The sequence below is a fragment of the Sciurus vulgaris genome, assembly GCF_902686455.1.
Source record: "Sciurus vulgaris genome assembly, chromosome: 4".
Taxonomy (NCBI): Eukaryota; Metazoa; Chordata; class Mammalia; order Rodentia; family Sciuridae; genus Sciurus; species Sciurus vulgaris.
The window spans coordinates 48,462,733-48,480,067 of NC_136464.1; the positions used below are offsets into that span (position 1 = coordinate 48,462,733).

Here is a 17,335-nt window from a genome sequence, read left to right on the forward strand (position 1 = left end):
ATGCAAACCCAAATCACAGTGAGATACCACCTCTCTACCAGTAGAATGATTGTAATAAAGACGACATATGTTTGGTGAGAATATGGAGAAACTAGAACCCTCTTACATTGCTAGTGAGAATGTAAGAAAGAGAGTTTGGTGGGGCCTCAAAAAAATTAAACATTGAGTTACCATTTGACTCAGTAATTTAATTTGTAGGTACTGACCCAAAAGAAATGAACACACATGTCCACTCAAAAACAGATGTTCATAGCATTGTTATTCATAATAACCCCAAAGTACAAACAACTCAAATATCCATCCACTAATTAGTGAAATGTGATCATTCCTTACAATGGAATATTATTCAGCAATAAGCAGAAATGAAATACTGATATCTGTCAACACACCGATAAACTTCAAAAACCTCATGTTAAGAAGAAGAAGGCATTTACAAAAGACCATATATTATACTCCATTTTCACAACATATCCTGATCAGGTAAATATAGAGAGACAGAAAGTTAATTACTGGCTACCTCAGGCTGAAGGGGATTCAGCAGAAACAAAGAGTAATTGCTGAAGGGTACAGGGTTTCTTTTTAAGGGCAGTGACATTGTTCTAAAATTGTAGAGATTTACTCTGTAAATACACAGAAACATTTAATTGTGCATTTAAATAGTACATACATTGTCTCTCAATTGAGCTGTTTTTGCCTGTTTGTTTGTTTTTGGTACTTGGGATTGAATCCAGAGGTGCTTAACCAGGGAGCCACATCCCCAGTTCTTTATATTTTTTATTTGAAACAGGGTCCCACTAAGTTGCTTAGAGCCTTACTCAGTTGCTGAGACTGGCTTTGAACTTGCAATTTTCCTGCCTCAACCTCCTGAGTTGCTGGGATTACAGTGTAGAATTTCAAAAATTTGGATGGAGGGACCACATAACACTACAGTGTCTTAGACTCATTCATTGACTCATTCATTTTCTTCTTGGCAGGAACTACATCTTCATCTCTTTTCTTTTGTTGAAACCATGACATATTTCAAAAGTCTTGGTGTCTTCTAGAACTCTTCTGTGCTAGAAGCATGTGTTCTCTCGTTGGATGAAGGGAGTGATGTGGTCATAATTGTTGTGCAGATTGGAAGAGAGCTTGAATTTCTTGACACTTAGAAAACAGTGACCTCCTGCTTCTTCCCTCCCTGGAGGTAGAGACAAAATGGCTGTCAGGTGGATAGCTCATAGGGATCAGCTCTCAGGCAGTTGGAACCCATCCAGCTCTATGGAGTGACAGGGAGGTCCTGGAGAGCCCGTCCAGATGCAGCTGGCCTGTGCTTTACAGGTGTGTGGGTTCCTATGTGGCACACGTGCTGGGTGAGGGTGGTGGGTGAACAGGACATGTGTCTGGGATGTGCGTGTGCGTGGTGGGTATGTTCACTTGAAGTGCGTGTCTGTGTGTGTGTGTGTGTGTGTGTGTGTGTGTGTGTGTGTGTGTGATGTGTGCTTAGGGATCCTTCTGAGTCCCGCGTGGGGGCTCACGTGAGCGAAGCGTGGAGGTGTGCAGAACAGTGTGTGTGAGGTGTATGAACGTGCGTGACTGTGGGGAAGGCAGGTCTGGGCTGGAGGGGACGTCCGTATCTCCAGTAGCACATGTGGCCTGCGCTCCTCCAGGAAGACCACGGCACCTTCCCCAGCTGTGGCTCACAGTGCCCTGTGACCCTCCCTGGCATCACTTCCTAGTAAGATCAGCAAGCCCAGCGGGGGCCTCTCAGTGTATCAACCTGGTGCCTTTTGTTTTAGACGAGGCCAGGATGCTTGGCTTAGACCTGGACTTCACATTGTCTGGTGGAAACTGCCCACTGCTTCTCGGCCACACCAGCCTCCCTGAGCTCTGGCAGGACTTCTGCCCGCACAAGAGCCTCCTCACACTGGGGGTGGACAGCCATCTCTCAGCTGGCCCAGACAGAGGAGTTACACCAACTACTTCTCTTCTCCTTCCTAGAAAAGGCGATGCTAGCACCTGACGCTGGTGCTTGACATCAGTACCCAGGTGGGGGAGCTCTGGTGCCAGCCCGCCTGTCATCCTCTCACAGACACCTGCAATGCCACCTTTCCCTCCTCATCACTCTCCTGACCCCTGCACTTCCGTTTTCTTTTCAGTCGTCCTCATCACCTCCTAACCTTCTCTGTGGTTTATGCCTCTGCGGATTTTACACTGGTGTCCCCTTGCTAGACTGGAAGCTCCCTGATGGCAGCTTTGTCTTGTTTTCCCAAGTGCCTAGAAAAGTGTGTGACCTATAGAAGAAGATTTAAAAAAAAAATGTGTGCACAAGGAGGGAAGGACCTCGCAGCAGCCCTCTTCTGGGCTGGAGCCAGCGGTCCAGGAGTGTGGATGCTGTTCTCCCACTGCCTGCCTGGGACAGCCACGGTCAGAGGACAGCCTCTGGTGGCTGAGGTTGGGAGGTCCTGTCAGCTTGCCATGGTCCAACCTGATGGGAAGGCACAGCTGTGGGAGGGAGGGAAAGAGGGAGGAAGAAAGTGCTCTGTCTGTGGGGACAGAGATGCTGGCCAGGGGTGGACTTTTTAGTCTGGCAAAGCAAGGGCAGATTAGTGCAGGTCAGATGCTGTTCTCTCCTCAGGGCTGGAGCTACAGCTTAGCTGAGAGCCAGCATTTGGTTCAAGGGTGTTACTGGCTAAAGGGGCCTGAAGCCAGGCCCAGGGGAGGTTGAGGTCAACAATCATCCTTCCAGAAGAACAAGACTGCTGGCTCTACCCTGCTGGGAGGCCAGGGGCCCAAGAGTTGGTGTGTTCATCTTCCCTACTTTGGGGCTTTATAACCTACCAGCACTTTCACAGGTGTGGCCTGAGTTGGGCCTCATGACCACCATTGGGGAGTCAAGTGTGCATTTGACAGGTGAGGAGAAGGTGAAGCATCTCTCAGGAACACTGGGCCCCGGGGCTGGCTCCTCCATCCTGTTTGATGGAAGGAGCTGATACGCCGGTCAGTTTCCCATGGAATGAATGGGCAACTGGCCTTCCAATCAGGTAGGGTAGCTCTCCAGGCCTGCAGCAGGCCCTATGCTGACACCAGGAATGCAGAGCAAACCCCATGCTGGGACCCAGAGTAAGGGTTGATCCCCAGCTCTGCTGGAAATTAGGCAAGACACTGCTGTCCCTGGGACCCCTAGACAAGCCAAGAGCTGTCCAGCTGATGGTGCATTGGATGGGGGCTTCGGTGAGACTTGAACACAGCTAGGTTTTGTGCACTATTGGACTCCAGTTACCAGCCAAGAGCTACCAGAGGTTTCTGGGGAAGCTTATTCTCATCCTGCCCCGGCCCCTTTTCTTTCTCTGTTCATCCTCTTTCTCTGTCCTGGGTCATGGAGTCTAAATAGAGGTCAATCAGTGCAGAGGTGTTCTTCAGGACCCGCCACCAAGACAGCTTCCCAGCAGGCTGGGCAAGGCTCCTGCGAGGACCCACGTGTTAGGATGAGGAAGACTCTGGATGAGCTACGATATCCCAAAGGGTGAGCCATGACGTGGGACCTAATTCAGGTTTCCAGCGACTTTGGTTTCGAAAGGGGCCAACACACAACCACCCCCATGTTTACCAACACACGAGCGGGTAAATGAAATGGAGTTCTTTCATCCAATGGAAAGGCATTTAGCCATAAGAAGGAATGAAGTACTCCTATCTGCTACCACATAATCGAACCTTGACATTATTCTCCGAAAGAAACCAAACACAAAAGTCACGTCTTGTATGAGTTCATTTATCTGAACCTGAGGAGAGCTAGTGCAGCTGGGGTCCCCTGCCCTAAGTCATTCTCTGTCTCCACTCTCACCCTTGGAAAATGGCCTGAGGCCGGGGCTCACGTGGTGCTTGGTGTCCAGGTGGTAACTCATTCAGCTGCCCGCCCGCTCCTGGGCGGGCACTGGGACGTAGAAAGAGCCTGGGCTCAAGTCATCTCAGCCGGGTTCCAATGCTGCCTCTGCCACATCCCTTTTCTATAAACGAGTGGAGTTCCTTACTCTCTCTGACTCTCCATTTCCTTATTTGTCAAAGAGAAAAAAAGCAAGATGGTCGAGCATAAGATGAAACAAGTTTCTCATGTAACAAGCATTCTGGAAATGGTGGTGAGCCGCACACACACTCACACAAGTGCACACACGCCTCGGCTGGGGGTGAAAGGGTGTGATAGGGACAAAGACTGGGTGGTCAGAGGGCCAGTGTCCCGGGAGGCGGATGAAAGGGGCATTAAGGAACCTGGGTCAGGAGGGTGCTGTGAAGGCTTACAGGTGGGGGTGCTGCTTAAACCGAGGGATCCCCACCCCGAGTCAGGCCTGGCCCCGCCCCCGGGGTGGAAGATACACCAGGAGGCACGGCTGGCCAAGGAGTCAGGGGTGGACAGAAATCCAGACATCAAAGCTGGGCCAGAGGTTTCTGGCCAAATGAAGAGCAGCAGGAAATGGGTCTTTGAGTTGAAAGGCCCAAGAAACCCCAGGTGTCCGAGTTCCCAGCGGCCTCAGAGAGACCCGGTGAAGTGGCTGGAGCCTTCTGGATGCCCTCCAGACCCCCAGCTAGCCCTGCTCGGCTGGCTCTTTGACTCGTGTTGAGGGAAGAGAGGAGGGAAAACGGGAGGCAGGGAGGGGAAGCCACGCAGCTGTTCGGAGCTGGGGGCCTGGGAAATTTGAGCTGAGTCACAGGCCGCCAGGGCAGGCAGGAGAGGCCCCTGGAAAGCCTACCTCTGAGCTCTTGGCCCAGCCTCGCCAGCAGCCTGGGATTACAGCAGCCTTCTCTGAGCTCTGAACATCTGCAGCCTGGAGTCCACTTCCCTGTCTCTCAGCCCCGCGGGGCAGCCCCCTGCGACTGGGGAGGGGGACAGACAGCTGTGTCCTGGAGCAGGGTTGGGAGGGGTGGCTGACTGGCCTAAGACCTCTGATGGGAACCAGCAACAGTATAGGAGCCATCTGGCACCTCATCCCAGAAACGCCTTCCCCTTCCGCAGACTGGTGAGCCTGAAGGAGAAAGAAGTGAAGGGAAAAAAGGGAATTAACACCTGTGTGGGCCCAGGAGGCAGCAGGGCCATGCTGGGCACTTTACTTACTTCTTATGACTATCTCAAGGTCAGTCTTACTGTTTCCATGCTTCATTTGAGAAGACAGGCTCAGAGAGGTTAAGAAACTTGCCCATCATGACTCAGTAAATCAGTGGCAAGATAAATATCCAGGTTGGGGTGAACCTAGTTATAAACCTTGAGTCCCCACTTTACCTGGAGCTAAAAGAATAAAATGGGGGCAGGTCAGGATGGCAGCCAGGGGTGGGGTTGGCTTTGTCTGCATGCTGAAGGCTTTGTGCAGTCAATGGCTGCCTTACTGAGGTAGCACGCTGAGAAGAGGGAAGAGGTGACCTGCTTTGCAAATTGCTCCTGGATGACTGTTCAGTTCTCACATTGTAGTGAGTCCCAAAGAAAATATCAAGTCAGAAGTCATCAAACTGGAGGTTCAACTAAAACAGAAACAAGAACAAATGAGCAAACAAAATGGACTAGATATCTTAGAAAAGACTTAGAGAGGCCGGATAATTGTGGTACTGAGCATCATGACTTATCCCATGGGACCTGACTCAGCCAGGATAGGCAAGGCTTTGCTGCAATAACAAACAATCTCCAAATCTCAGTGGTTCACACAACAAAGGCTTATTTCTTGTTTACATTACTTATTTAGCTCAGGTCAACAGGGGGTTCTGCTCCCCCTACTGGATCAAGTCAGGCTTCATTCAGACATGGGCTTGTCCACACCCTGCAACAGGGGCACAGGAAAGAGGTAAACTGCACCATGACTTTTACATCTTTTGCTTGCACTTCACTGGCCAAAGGAAGTCACACGATGTGTTAGTCAGCTTTCTGTAACTGTGACTAAATGCCTGAGATAATTGACTCAGAAGCAGGAAATGTTTATATTGGCTCACAGTTTTGTAGGTTTCAGTCCATGGTTGGCTGGTCCTGTTGCTCTTGGATAGGTGTCAAGGCAGCACATCATGATGGGAAGAACACGTGGCACTAGCAGCTATTTCCCTTATGGTAGTAGGGAAACAAAGAAAAAAGAAAAGAAAGACCTGGGGGCTCACTACGCCCTTCAAGTTCATGCTCCTCTATGACTGGAAAGCCTCCAGCTAGGCCCCACTGCTGAGTGGTTCCACCAACTCCTAGTAGCACCACAAGCTACTACCATGTGGATCTTTGAGTGACACCTGTTCAAACCATGGTATATGGCAGTATCTAACTTCAGGTGCCAGGAAGCCCAACCCCACCCAGTGCCCCAGAGCAGATGGACATGTCTGATGGACAGCACTTATGACCACCTCAGGGCCAAAGAGATGATGGGGGTTGTGGGTGAGTGCATTTGAGTCACTTAAGCATGACCTTCCCAGGGAAACCATGAGTGCCCATCCACAGAGGTGTGTAGGCCAAGGTGGGATGGGCATGATGCAGGAACGTGGTGCAAGCCTCTTTGCCATCACTGGTCTAGACTGTGTGACAGCTCAGGGTGGCCAAGGGCAAGGGCTCTGGAGTCAGAGGCACCTGTGTGCAAACTCTGTTCTCTCTCAATAGCTGTGTTACTATGTTACTATGTTCAGATTATCTAATGTCTTTGGGCTCCAGTCCCCTTTTCCATAAAGTCGGGATAATAAGAAGTCCATTGGATTGCTGGGAGGATTAAATGAAATCCTATGCATAAAGTCCATGTGGCACACTAGCCTGGCACATGGCAAGCCCTCATCAAGTTGTTCTTCTTGTTTCCATTCCTACCCAAGTTCCTGTGACCCTCCTGGAAGCCTTGGCCTCATCCCTTCCCCTGCCTCTCACATCCCTAAGACATTAGTCAGCAGCCAGGGCAGGGTTGGGAGTAATCTGCACTAGCCAAGCAGGCTAAGCTTTCCCCCATGATTGCTGCATGGTCTATGGAGGGAGGGGGCTTGCTCTAACCGCACCCCCTTCCTCAGTGTTTCCCCCTCCTCCTGGCCTCATCTGGACTGCAGACCTCCTACCTTCTTCAGCTCATCTTCGAATCTTCCCTGGCAACCATCGATCTGATGATTTATGTCCCTGGGATTCTTCCTTTTGCACCATGTCATATAAATGGAGGTTTTCAGTATGGAGCCTTTCTGCAGCCTCTAGATTTATTCGCTTTAGAGAGATGACTGGATAGAGACCTCCCTTTTCCCTTCCTCCCTATTCAGTGTCACTGGTATCTGATCCTTAGTTTCTGTCTTCATAACATTAAGTAAAAGGCATATCTGCAGCTGTGGACCGTCCCTACTCTCCACATACACTCGAAAATGATCATTTTAGAGACCTCAGGAGGAGGTGTGGTACAATGAATTGTGGGTCAGGAATGGGTGCTGCATGCGCACAGAGGAGGGGCGGAAGTTAAGAGAGACTTTCTGGAAGAGGCGGGCTTGCCCTGAGTCTTGTCCACTTAGGTCTCTGCAGGCAGCTGCGGCCGACGGCTCTCGGAGACCAGACCGAACTGTTGTACCATATTGCGGACGCCAGAGGGCAGACGAGGAGCCGTGCTGGGCCCGCCTGAGCTCTACAGGCCTCTGCTGCTCAATGCTCCCACATCGCCAGGAGCCGCAGCTGGAGGGGAAACGACGCTGGGGTCTCGGCCTCCAGTCCCTTGGAGGCTCGAGTCAATGAATGCCGTTCAAAGCTGTGGTTTACACTGCTTTTCACTGGTATTGTCGCATCTGCGCTCCCGATTTCTCAAGTGTGGTGGTTTGAGGCATTGCAATGGCATCAGCTCATTAAACATGTCACTTCCAGGAATCTGCATATTTAGCACTGGGCCCATGTTCCTCTCAGGCACGGGATGGACTGAGAACCTCAGGATGGAGGCTTTCCTTAATCTCAGTCCCTCCCACTTCTCTCGCCATTTTTCATGGCAGGTAAAGGGGCTGTAATTTGGGGAAGCATACTGATCTCTGTAAATTCCCGGCTCACGAGGAGGAGGAGGAGGAGGGGGGGGGGAGGGGGAGGAGGAGGAGGAGGAGGAGGAGGGGGAGGAGGAGGAGGAGGAGGAGGAGGATACTTAGCCGTGGATGAATCTTTATTTTTATTTATTTATTTATACATGGCGCTGAGAATTGAACCCAGTGCCTCACACATGCTAGGCATATGCTCTACCACTGAGCTACAACCCTGGTCCCTAGTATTAATATTTTTAAGACCAAAAAATATAAAAGGAATAGATTTTCAGAATCCCCCCCCCCCACGTAAATAAATTTAACTTTATTGAAAGTTCACTGTGTTTTCTTCAACTTTTTCTCTTTTTTGTAAACAAATGAAAACCTTACCCCAGCTTGTGTCCTCGAGCCAGGGTTTGAAAAGCAAGAGTCAATGTGCCCCTACTGTGAGCATAGGTTCGCGCTGGGAACCCCTGTGGTTGCAATACCAAGACTGAAGGTCGGTTCTGGGATTCCAGCACACACTCCATGTAATATAAAGACCTGACATCTTAAATGAAAGGGAGATCCTGTTGCTGTTCTCTTCTACCCTTGATCTTCATGCTGAGCCAAGGATTGAGGGTTTATGAAAATTCAAGAAAGAAGTAACATCTCTGGCTGCACACAGAGTCTGCTTGAAGGGTTAGATGACCAGCTGTCAGTGGAAAGTTGTAGGCGCTGCCCTTTGAGCAGTCTAGTCAGGCTGGTGAAGGGTGGGTCCCTGACCGGCAGGGGGGAGAAGGAAGTGACCTCTGCAGAAGATGAATCCCCAGAAGGTCATGATATGGTTTTCATTTCTCTGAAGAACTGGCCCGGGAAGCAGCAGGCTGCCTGAGCTCTTAGAGTTTAGAAAGAAAAGTTGGGACTAATGGGGAGAAGTGATGGAAAGGCACATTTAAGCTTATAAAAAAAAAAAAGAAGTCTAGGAATTACTAATGAGTATAGATAATGAACTTCTTATTACTGAATACAGAGTTTGGATAGTCATTTGAGAAGAGGTAGAAAAGATTACTACATTTAAACTAAAATAATGAAATTAAATAAAAATAATAGTTCTGTGATTATAGTATACGACATTTAACAACTTGTTTTATTATAACTGCATTTCAAAATAGTATTGAGAGGTAAAACATTATCTGACTTTGGATTTAAGATGGTAGATTGAGGACATGTGAACAAACCAGAAGTGCTTACTTTTGTGGAGTTCACAAGGTAGAAATTCTATAGATTTTATATTATCCTTAAGACACTGGAAGAAGCTAAGGTTAGGGTAAAATAAGCCAATATAAGAAAAAAAGAAAGGCAATTATAAACTATAAGAAAAACAATAAAGACAATTTAATCATAGAATACTATTGATTACATGGTAAGAAATATTTACCTAATCTTAAGAGTGTAAATGCTTTTCAGTTTTTTAAACAACTTGTAGACAAAGCTTGGATGCTTAATAATGATTGAAGAAAGAAATGTAAATGGAAACTATTTTGAAAATACAAAAATAAATGTGTAGCCAATGGAATAACCAATAAAAATATTAAAATACATGTATAGTAAGTGGAATATTCAAGATGGAAAAAAGTAAGAAAAGGTGAGAAGCTAATAGTTTAATTCTCATACAGGGTTATTGGGATATTGAATAGAGTTAATTTTTAAAAATAGAAATATAAGTATTTTGTTGAAATATTCAACTGTAACTACTAGTAGTCATAGTGTAGTAGTAGCAGCAGCAACAGCAGCAGTAGTGATTATAGTGGTAAGAGAGAAAGAGATGATAGACCGACTGACTAAACAAAGAGAGAGAGAAAAAAGGAGTTTGTGTGAACTAAATTCTCATTTTTCATTATCCAAAGTTGGTAAATCAGCTGGGCATAGCGGCACAAGCCTGTAGATCTCAGTGACTTGGGAGGCTGAGTCAGGAGGAGCACAAAGAGGACCTATAAGCATTTTATTCAGAGTTGCAGAGGCTGACCACCTAGGTAAATAAAAAATACAAATGGTTAAAAGAAGTTGCCATGGGGAAGTGAATCCAGGTTAAGGAGGGTTGGACTGAGAAAATTTCTTTTCATCATAAACGTGTGTAATGCTTCTTGGTTAAAACAAATACAATATAATATATTACTTTCATTTTTTTTTTTTAATTAGAAAATGACCTTCTCCAACAAATAGATGAAAACACCAAGGTTCAGAGAGGTGAACTCTCTTTCCTGAGGTCACAATGCTCAGAAGAAAAGGGAACAAAATGAATGCTCTATTTTTTGACACCAGCTCCTGGATGCTTCCCAGGGCAGCCCCAAAGAAACCCTCGGAGTCCCTCTTTCCCAGCCGCTGTGATTCACCATCCATTCAGGCTGCTTTGCCGTGGCACCTGCTGTTTTCACTGCCTAGTGGGTCCCTCCCAACTTCTTTCCCTGGCGTGCGCCTGCTCATTTCTCATGACTCAGCCCCATGTCAATTCCTCCATGACGGTGTCCCTCTTCTGTCCTCCCTCTATGCTCTCCCCTGCCCTACAGTAATGCTCCAATGATCCCATGAGGTCATAAATATTTGCTTTTCCATCTGTCTGTCCATCTTGCCATCCCATTTGCCAGCCTGTGGATCCCTCAAGGCAGTAGTCTGTGTCTGATTCAACGCTGTACCCGCTCTCACCCAAATGCCTGCCACCGGGCACTCAAAAGTGCGTGTGAACTTGTGAATGGGTGGAGCGCGTGCGTCTCTGACTCGAAGCTTCTGGGCTGGTGGCCCGAGCCCCGAGCCCTGGCCACAGGCCTGACAGCTGTGGGGGAGGCTTGTTTCATCAGGTCCAAACTCAGCCCCACGTGGCTCTCCCAGCCCTCGCCTTTGGGCTCTAGCCCTCCAGTTTCCTTGTCCCCCTCCCTTGTCCAAGGCTTATCTACAAATCCCAACACTCACAGAAAGCAGGCTTGAGAGCCAAGTGGAGCCTTCCATCTGGATTGAATTAAATCACTGACAGAGTTATGTCCCCCAGTCAGCAGGGGCTGGAGGAAGGCTTTGGGAAACTGACCAGACCTCTCCTCCTTGGACAAGCTAACTCAGGAGAACAATGTGCTGGTAAGAGCTGCTCCCAGGGAGAGGAGAAAAGGCATGGGTTATTGAGCAGATGGCTCACTAGCTGTGTGTCTCCAGGCAGGGTCTCACAGTCTCTGGGTCTCTATTCTCACCTAGATAATAGGAGTAGGGATACATGAGGCAAAGCTTGAGGAGGTGTTCTGAGTAGCCCGGGCTCAGAGAGAGTGCTCAGTCTACATGCAAACTTTCTTCTCTTCTTTTTTTCTTCATATTTTTCATCACGATTATTTATGGACATAGTTATATTAACAAATTGTCATTTTGTTACCAAAAAAATAAATAAATAAATAAATAAAAACACCATCCTACCCTCTTTCCCCTCTTTCTTTTTCCCTAAAGGCAACTTTTTTACAAAACAATTCTTCTGGTATTTATTCTCATACTTTGAAATAACTATTTGCATTGATACTTCTTGAATTTTCTATTTTAAACCTTTCCGAGTGACTATTTTAGCATGGGAGTCCTCTCTCTCTCTCTCTCAGACACACACACAGAGACATAGACACACACACACTTCCTGTGTTGTCCCCCATCCTCCCATTATGATTGTGTCATGGTTTTGGTTAGAGTCATTTTTATGGTCCCTGTCTCTTATGTAAACACCATCCACAGTTGAGACATAATTTAGACCACAGTTGCTTTTTATCCTCTGAACAGCATTTTCTCTTTTGGGATTAATAATTATCCACTTTATTCAATTGATATTTTTAAACGTTTGGTGTACTTTGCTTCATCTACCTGGACACTAACTTTGTTGTGTAAGCCTCTCCCTGTGTTCAGCCACATCTGAGAATCCAGTCTCCTTGGAAAAGTCCCTCCCGGCCCCTCTGAGCAGCTCCTCTGGTTGGCTGCTTCCTGGGCTCACTGCAGTGTTGGCTACAGAATCTTCTTTTACTTTCATCATCGCCTCTCTTGTGTTAGCTTTCCTGCTTTCTGGATTCCAAATCTTTTTTTTTTGGCTCATACCTTCATTTTTGGTGGGACAAACTCTCTAGTAGCATGCTGAGAAAGAGCGTATAAGGCAAATATGTGAGAATGTTCTGATTCTCCCCTCACACTAGATGGATAGTTTAGCTGGGCATAGAATTATAATTTGAAAATAATTTTTCCTCTGGAAAATGTGAAGACATTCCTTCTCATCCTCTGTGAGTCAATGCCATTTGATGACTGGATATTTGTTAATAAGCCTATTTGTGTCTCCAGAATTATTAAGGATCTTCTCTTTACTCCAGGTGTTTCCATATCTATCTCATCCCATTATCTTCTTAGTGTGGATCTATTTTCACCCATTGTACAAGGCACGTGCTGAGACTTTTTGATCTAGGAATTCATGTCTTTCCATCCTAGGAATATTTAAATTTTTTTTTTTTTTTTTTTTTTTTTTTTTTTAGTTATCAGTAGATCTTTTATTTATTTATATGTGGTGCTGAGTAGTGAACCCAGGGCCTCACACATGCCAGACAAGTGCTCTATCACTGAGCCACAACTCCAGCCCTAGGAACATTTCTTGAATCATTTATTTTATGATTTTCTTCCCCAGTGTTCTCTCTGTTCTGTGGTTTCAGGCCTGAAACCAGATGAACCTTGAGTTGTTCCTCCAATTTTCTCATTTTTTTCTTTCCTGACTTCCATTTCTGTATTTTCACCCCTCTTTCTGGGAGAATTCCAAAATTTCATGTTCCTTTCTAATTAATTTCTTTACTTTTTAAAATTTTTTATCTCCCTGTCTTTAAAATTAACAGGGCTTACTTTTAGAGCAATTTCAGGTTTACAGAAATTTTGAAGAGAAAGTACAGAAAGATCCTCTTCCCTCATATGTGGTTTCTTCTATTATTAACATTTTGCATTAGTGTGGTATATTTCTTCCAATTGATGAGCCAATGTTGATGTATTATTACTATTATTATTTGGGGGGGGGTGTTACTCGGGATTGAACTCAGGGGCATCCAACCACTGAGCCACATCCCCAGTCATATTTTGTATTTTATTTAGAGACAGGTCTCACTGAGTTGCTTAGCACCTCACTTTTGCTGAGGCTGACTTTGAACTTGAGATCCTCCTGTCTCAGCCTCCTGAGTCCCTGGGATTACAGGTGTGTGCCACACCACACCCAGTGATGTATTATTAACTGAAGTCTGTAGTTCACATTAGGACTCACTCCTTGTGGTGCCTGTTCTACGGGTTTGGACAAATACATATTGTTATCAACCATTATATACTTCATACAGAATATTTTCTCCTCTCTAAAAATGTCCTTCATTCTTTTCCTCCTCCAACACCTCTAGTTTTGCTTCTTCCACAATGTCATATAATTAGAATCATAAAGTCTCTTAAGACTGGCTTCTTTCACTTAGTAATAAGCATTTAAGTTTCCTCCATGTTTTTTCTTAGTTTGGTAACATATTTTTAATCACTGAATAATATTCCACTGTATGAATGCACCACAGTTTATTTATCCAGTGTCTTGGTTGCTTCCAGTTTTGGGCAAATGTGAATAGGTTGAATGTGAACACTTGTACGCAGATTTTTGTATTGACCTAAGTTTTCAACCCATTTCGATAAATTCCAAGGAGCATTATTGCTGGATCATATGGTAGGAATATTTTTACCTTTTTAAGAAACTGCCAGAGTATCTTCCCTAAGTAGCCAGACCATCTTGTATTCCCACTGGCAGTGAATGAGAGTTCCTGTTGTTTCACATCCTCGCCAGCATTTGGTGTCATAATGTTTTAGACTTAGCCATTCCTATAGGTGCCTGATGGTATCCCATTGCTATTTAAATTCATGATGCTGTTGAGCATCTTTTTATTTTCTTATCTGCCATCATATTGTAGTCTCCTTTTACAAACAGGGATACAAGAGGTTCTGCACATCCCTAAAACCATGGGTAACAACAAATCCTATATATATTACCTTTTTTTTTCTATAGTACCTACATGCCCATAAAAAAGCTTAACTTTTAAATTAGGCACAGTAAGAGATTAACAAAAACAATGAATAATAAAATGGAACAATCATAACAATATACTGTAATAAAAGTTATCTGAAATTTATGAATTGTTTATTTCTGGGATTTCCCCTTTAATATGTTTGGACCCTAGTTAACACCAGATAAATGAAACTTTAAAAAGTGGAATTGAGGGTAAGGGGAGAGACTACTGTGTGTCTTCTTTGAGGAGGTAACTGTTCATGTATTTTGCCCATTTCTTAATTGGGTTGTTTTCTTCTTGTTGAGTCTTAAGTGTTCTTCACGTATTCAGGCATAGAAGTTCTTAACAGGATATGTGGTTTGCAAACACGTTTTCCCAGACTTTGCATGTCTTTGTGTTTCCTTAATCTACTGAGTTTTTATCTTTAGTTTATGTTGAACTTCTAACTTCTGAATTTTGTTCCGTGAATGTTTTTTCTTATAGTTCTTTCTTTTTGTCTTGGGTGTGCAATAATGACTCTTCTTTCCTTCAGGATATTCATGCTGCAGTAAACATGGGCATGCAGATGTCTCTGACATACTGAGTCCCTTTCCTCTGGATGTATACCCCATAGTGGGAATCCTGGATCACATGGCAGTTCTGTTTCCAGAATAGCTGTTGCAACAAGCTAACTTGCAGTTCCTCCCCACTGTGAATACTCCACACTCATCTGAACCCAGTGTCTTCCCATTCAAATACCTTCATTCTATCCTCCTCAGATAATGGCCCTCTGTGCTTCTGCTGAGGTGGAGAACTGACCATCCCCCCACTTGTACAGTGAGAGGGGATGAGTTTGGGGGGGGGGTCCAATGACTGCTTAGACTTTTGGGGGGACACAATATATTTTATTCTTAAAAGGATAATTTCACTTTCCCCTAGTGTTTTAATAGCATACAAGAATAATGTCTAATATCTTTTCATCTTGTTAATTTCTAATAACTCTCTTTTAGTAAAAATAGGCTAGAATTAATTTTTGTTACCCTAAAATAAGATTTTACTAGAATTTTTACTTTCTGGTCATCTATGCATACATATGTCCAACTTTTTCTTACCCCTAACCTTTGCTATAGTGTTGGAATTTGAACAAAACACTCCTACCAGATTTTAATCAAGAAAATTCCTCAGGCTGTTCTGGATTCTAGCTAGCATTATCTAGAATTTACTGTTTCCACTGATTTTGTTTAAAATTAACTTTCTGTTTGGGAATCATGCCTCCTTAGGCTCCTTCTGACTGTGACAGTTTCTGACTTTCTTTGATTTTCATCACTTTGCCTATTTTGAGGAGTCAGGTATTTTATAGAATGTCCTGCAATGGGGGATCTGTCTGTGAATTTCTTGGGATTAGACAGGGGCATGTATTCTAGAGAGAGAGGGTAGTGACATAATGCTGTTCTCATTGTGCCTAGGTGCTGCACTACACAATGATTTACACCATCACGCACACTGGTCGAGGTGTTTGGCAGTTTTCTCCACTGAAAGTTACTCTTCCCATCCTACCCCATCAACCCCCTCATACTGGACTTGTCAGAAGAACGTCACTGTACACTGGGGAGTTATATTTCACCTGTTTGAACATAGGGTGTCTACATAAATTATTTGGAATTCTTCTAAACAGGAGATTGTGTTATTCTTCCCCATCTATGTATTTGATCATCATTTATGTCGGAATGACTAACAGATTTCTATTTTATATTTGAGTTATAATCCAGTGCCACTTTATTTCAATGTCCAAATTGTTCCAGCTTTGGCTATTGGTGGCCCTTACAGCTGGCACCTATTGCTATGTGTGTACTGTGTGTGCACACATGTGTTTAATTGAGCACTTCCTTACTTTTGGGCATGAAAAGATGCTCCAGGCTTATTTGTGTATTTCTGGTCCTAGGAGCCCTGGTTCCATTTTTTGTGAAAAATGATATTAGTAACCAAGATCTGGGTGCTTGGGGTGCTCAATGATGCTGAGATGTCATTGCTTCTGGGCCTGCTCAGCTGACGGAGCAAGAAATATATGTGTGTTTACCTGTGAATACACATCACATGTATGTATTGTTGTATGTAACCATTTATATTGTATCTATATTAAACTAAACATAGGTTCATACTGGTGTTTCTCTAATCCATTAACAAATAGATCATTCTAGGCTCTTCCTCTACTGATCTGTAACCTTCTACTCCAACAGTTAAAACCAGACTCTATTTACCTAATTGTTCAGTTCCAGTATATGTGAATAGCAGTATCAGAATTGTTAACCTGTGTTCCTATGGAGAAAGCTAGAATATAAATTGAGTGCACAGATCATGTATTGGATTTTTCGCCATTAGTATTGTGGACTCATTTCCAAAGTTACTTATGTGAGCATCTTTCCCCCATCCCTTTAGTCATTTGGGATCCTGAACTTGTAATATGGTTAAATTGTTTTGTCACATTCTTCATTTCATCCTAAACGATTTTCAAAAGTTTTTTTTTTTTTCATTCATGTAGATTCAGTCTGTGCACTGTAAAGTTCTATGGGCTTTGACAAATTCACCTTAACAGTATCAAACAAAAGTTTCACAGTCCAAAAATCTTCCTGAACCTTACCCATTCAAATTCCCCCTCCCCCCAGCAATTGCTCATCTTTTTGCTTTCTCTGTAGTTTGCTTTTTCTAGACTGCTGTGTGTTTAGAATCATGTAGAAGGTAGCCTTTTCACACCAGCTTATTTCACTTAGCAATATTCTATTAAGATTCATTCGTATCTTTTCAAGCTTGAGAGCTCATTTCTTTTTATCACTGAACAATATTCAATTGTAAGAGTGTGCAATAGTTTGTTTTTCCATTCACCTATTGAAGGATATCTGGGTTGCTTCCAGCTTGTTATGAATAAAAGTGCTATGAATATTTGTGTGCAAGATCTTCTGAAGGTTTAGGTTTCACATCAGTTGCCTACCTAAATAGATTTTTGGCCAATTATTTCTCTTTCTGGCTCCACCTTCGCACACTTCCAGAGGAGAGAGGTGTTGCCTGTTCCAGAGCAGTGTAATGTAATATAAATCCTAACGTGTTCAAGGCACCATCCCCAACCAGAAGGGCTCCCCTTTTCCTTTCTCAGAAGGACAGATTTGAGCTCCCTGGAGATGGGATAATGTGTTAGTCTGTTTTCTGTTGCAGTAACAAAACACCTGAGACTGGGTACTTTTTAAAGAAAATAGGTTTATTTAGCTCACCATTTTGAAGTCTGAAAGTTCAAGACTGGGCAGCCTCATCCATTTGGCCTCTGGTGAGGGTCCCCTCTGGTGGATTCCAACATGGCATAAACA

General features: G+C 44.5%; 1 long non-coding RNA gene across 1 annotated transcript; it reads left to right on the forward strand.

Moving 5' to 3' along the window:
* The first annotated feature begins 10,129 nt into the window (after positions 1–10,129).
* LOC306660626 lies at positions 10,130–16,063 on the forward strand. The gene is made up of 3 exons (XR_013763696.1): positions 10,130–10,367; positions 10,974–11,052; positions 15,446–16,063. It is a non-coding gene; the product is annotated as an uncharacterized lncRNA (long non-coding RNA).
* Positions 16,064–17,335: the final 1,272 nt, after the last annotated feature.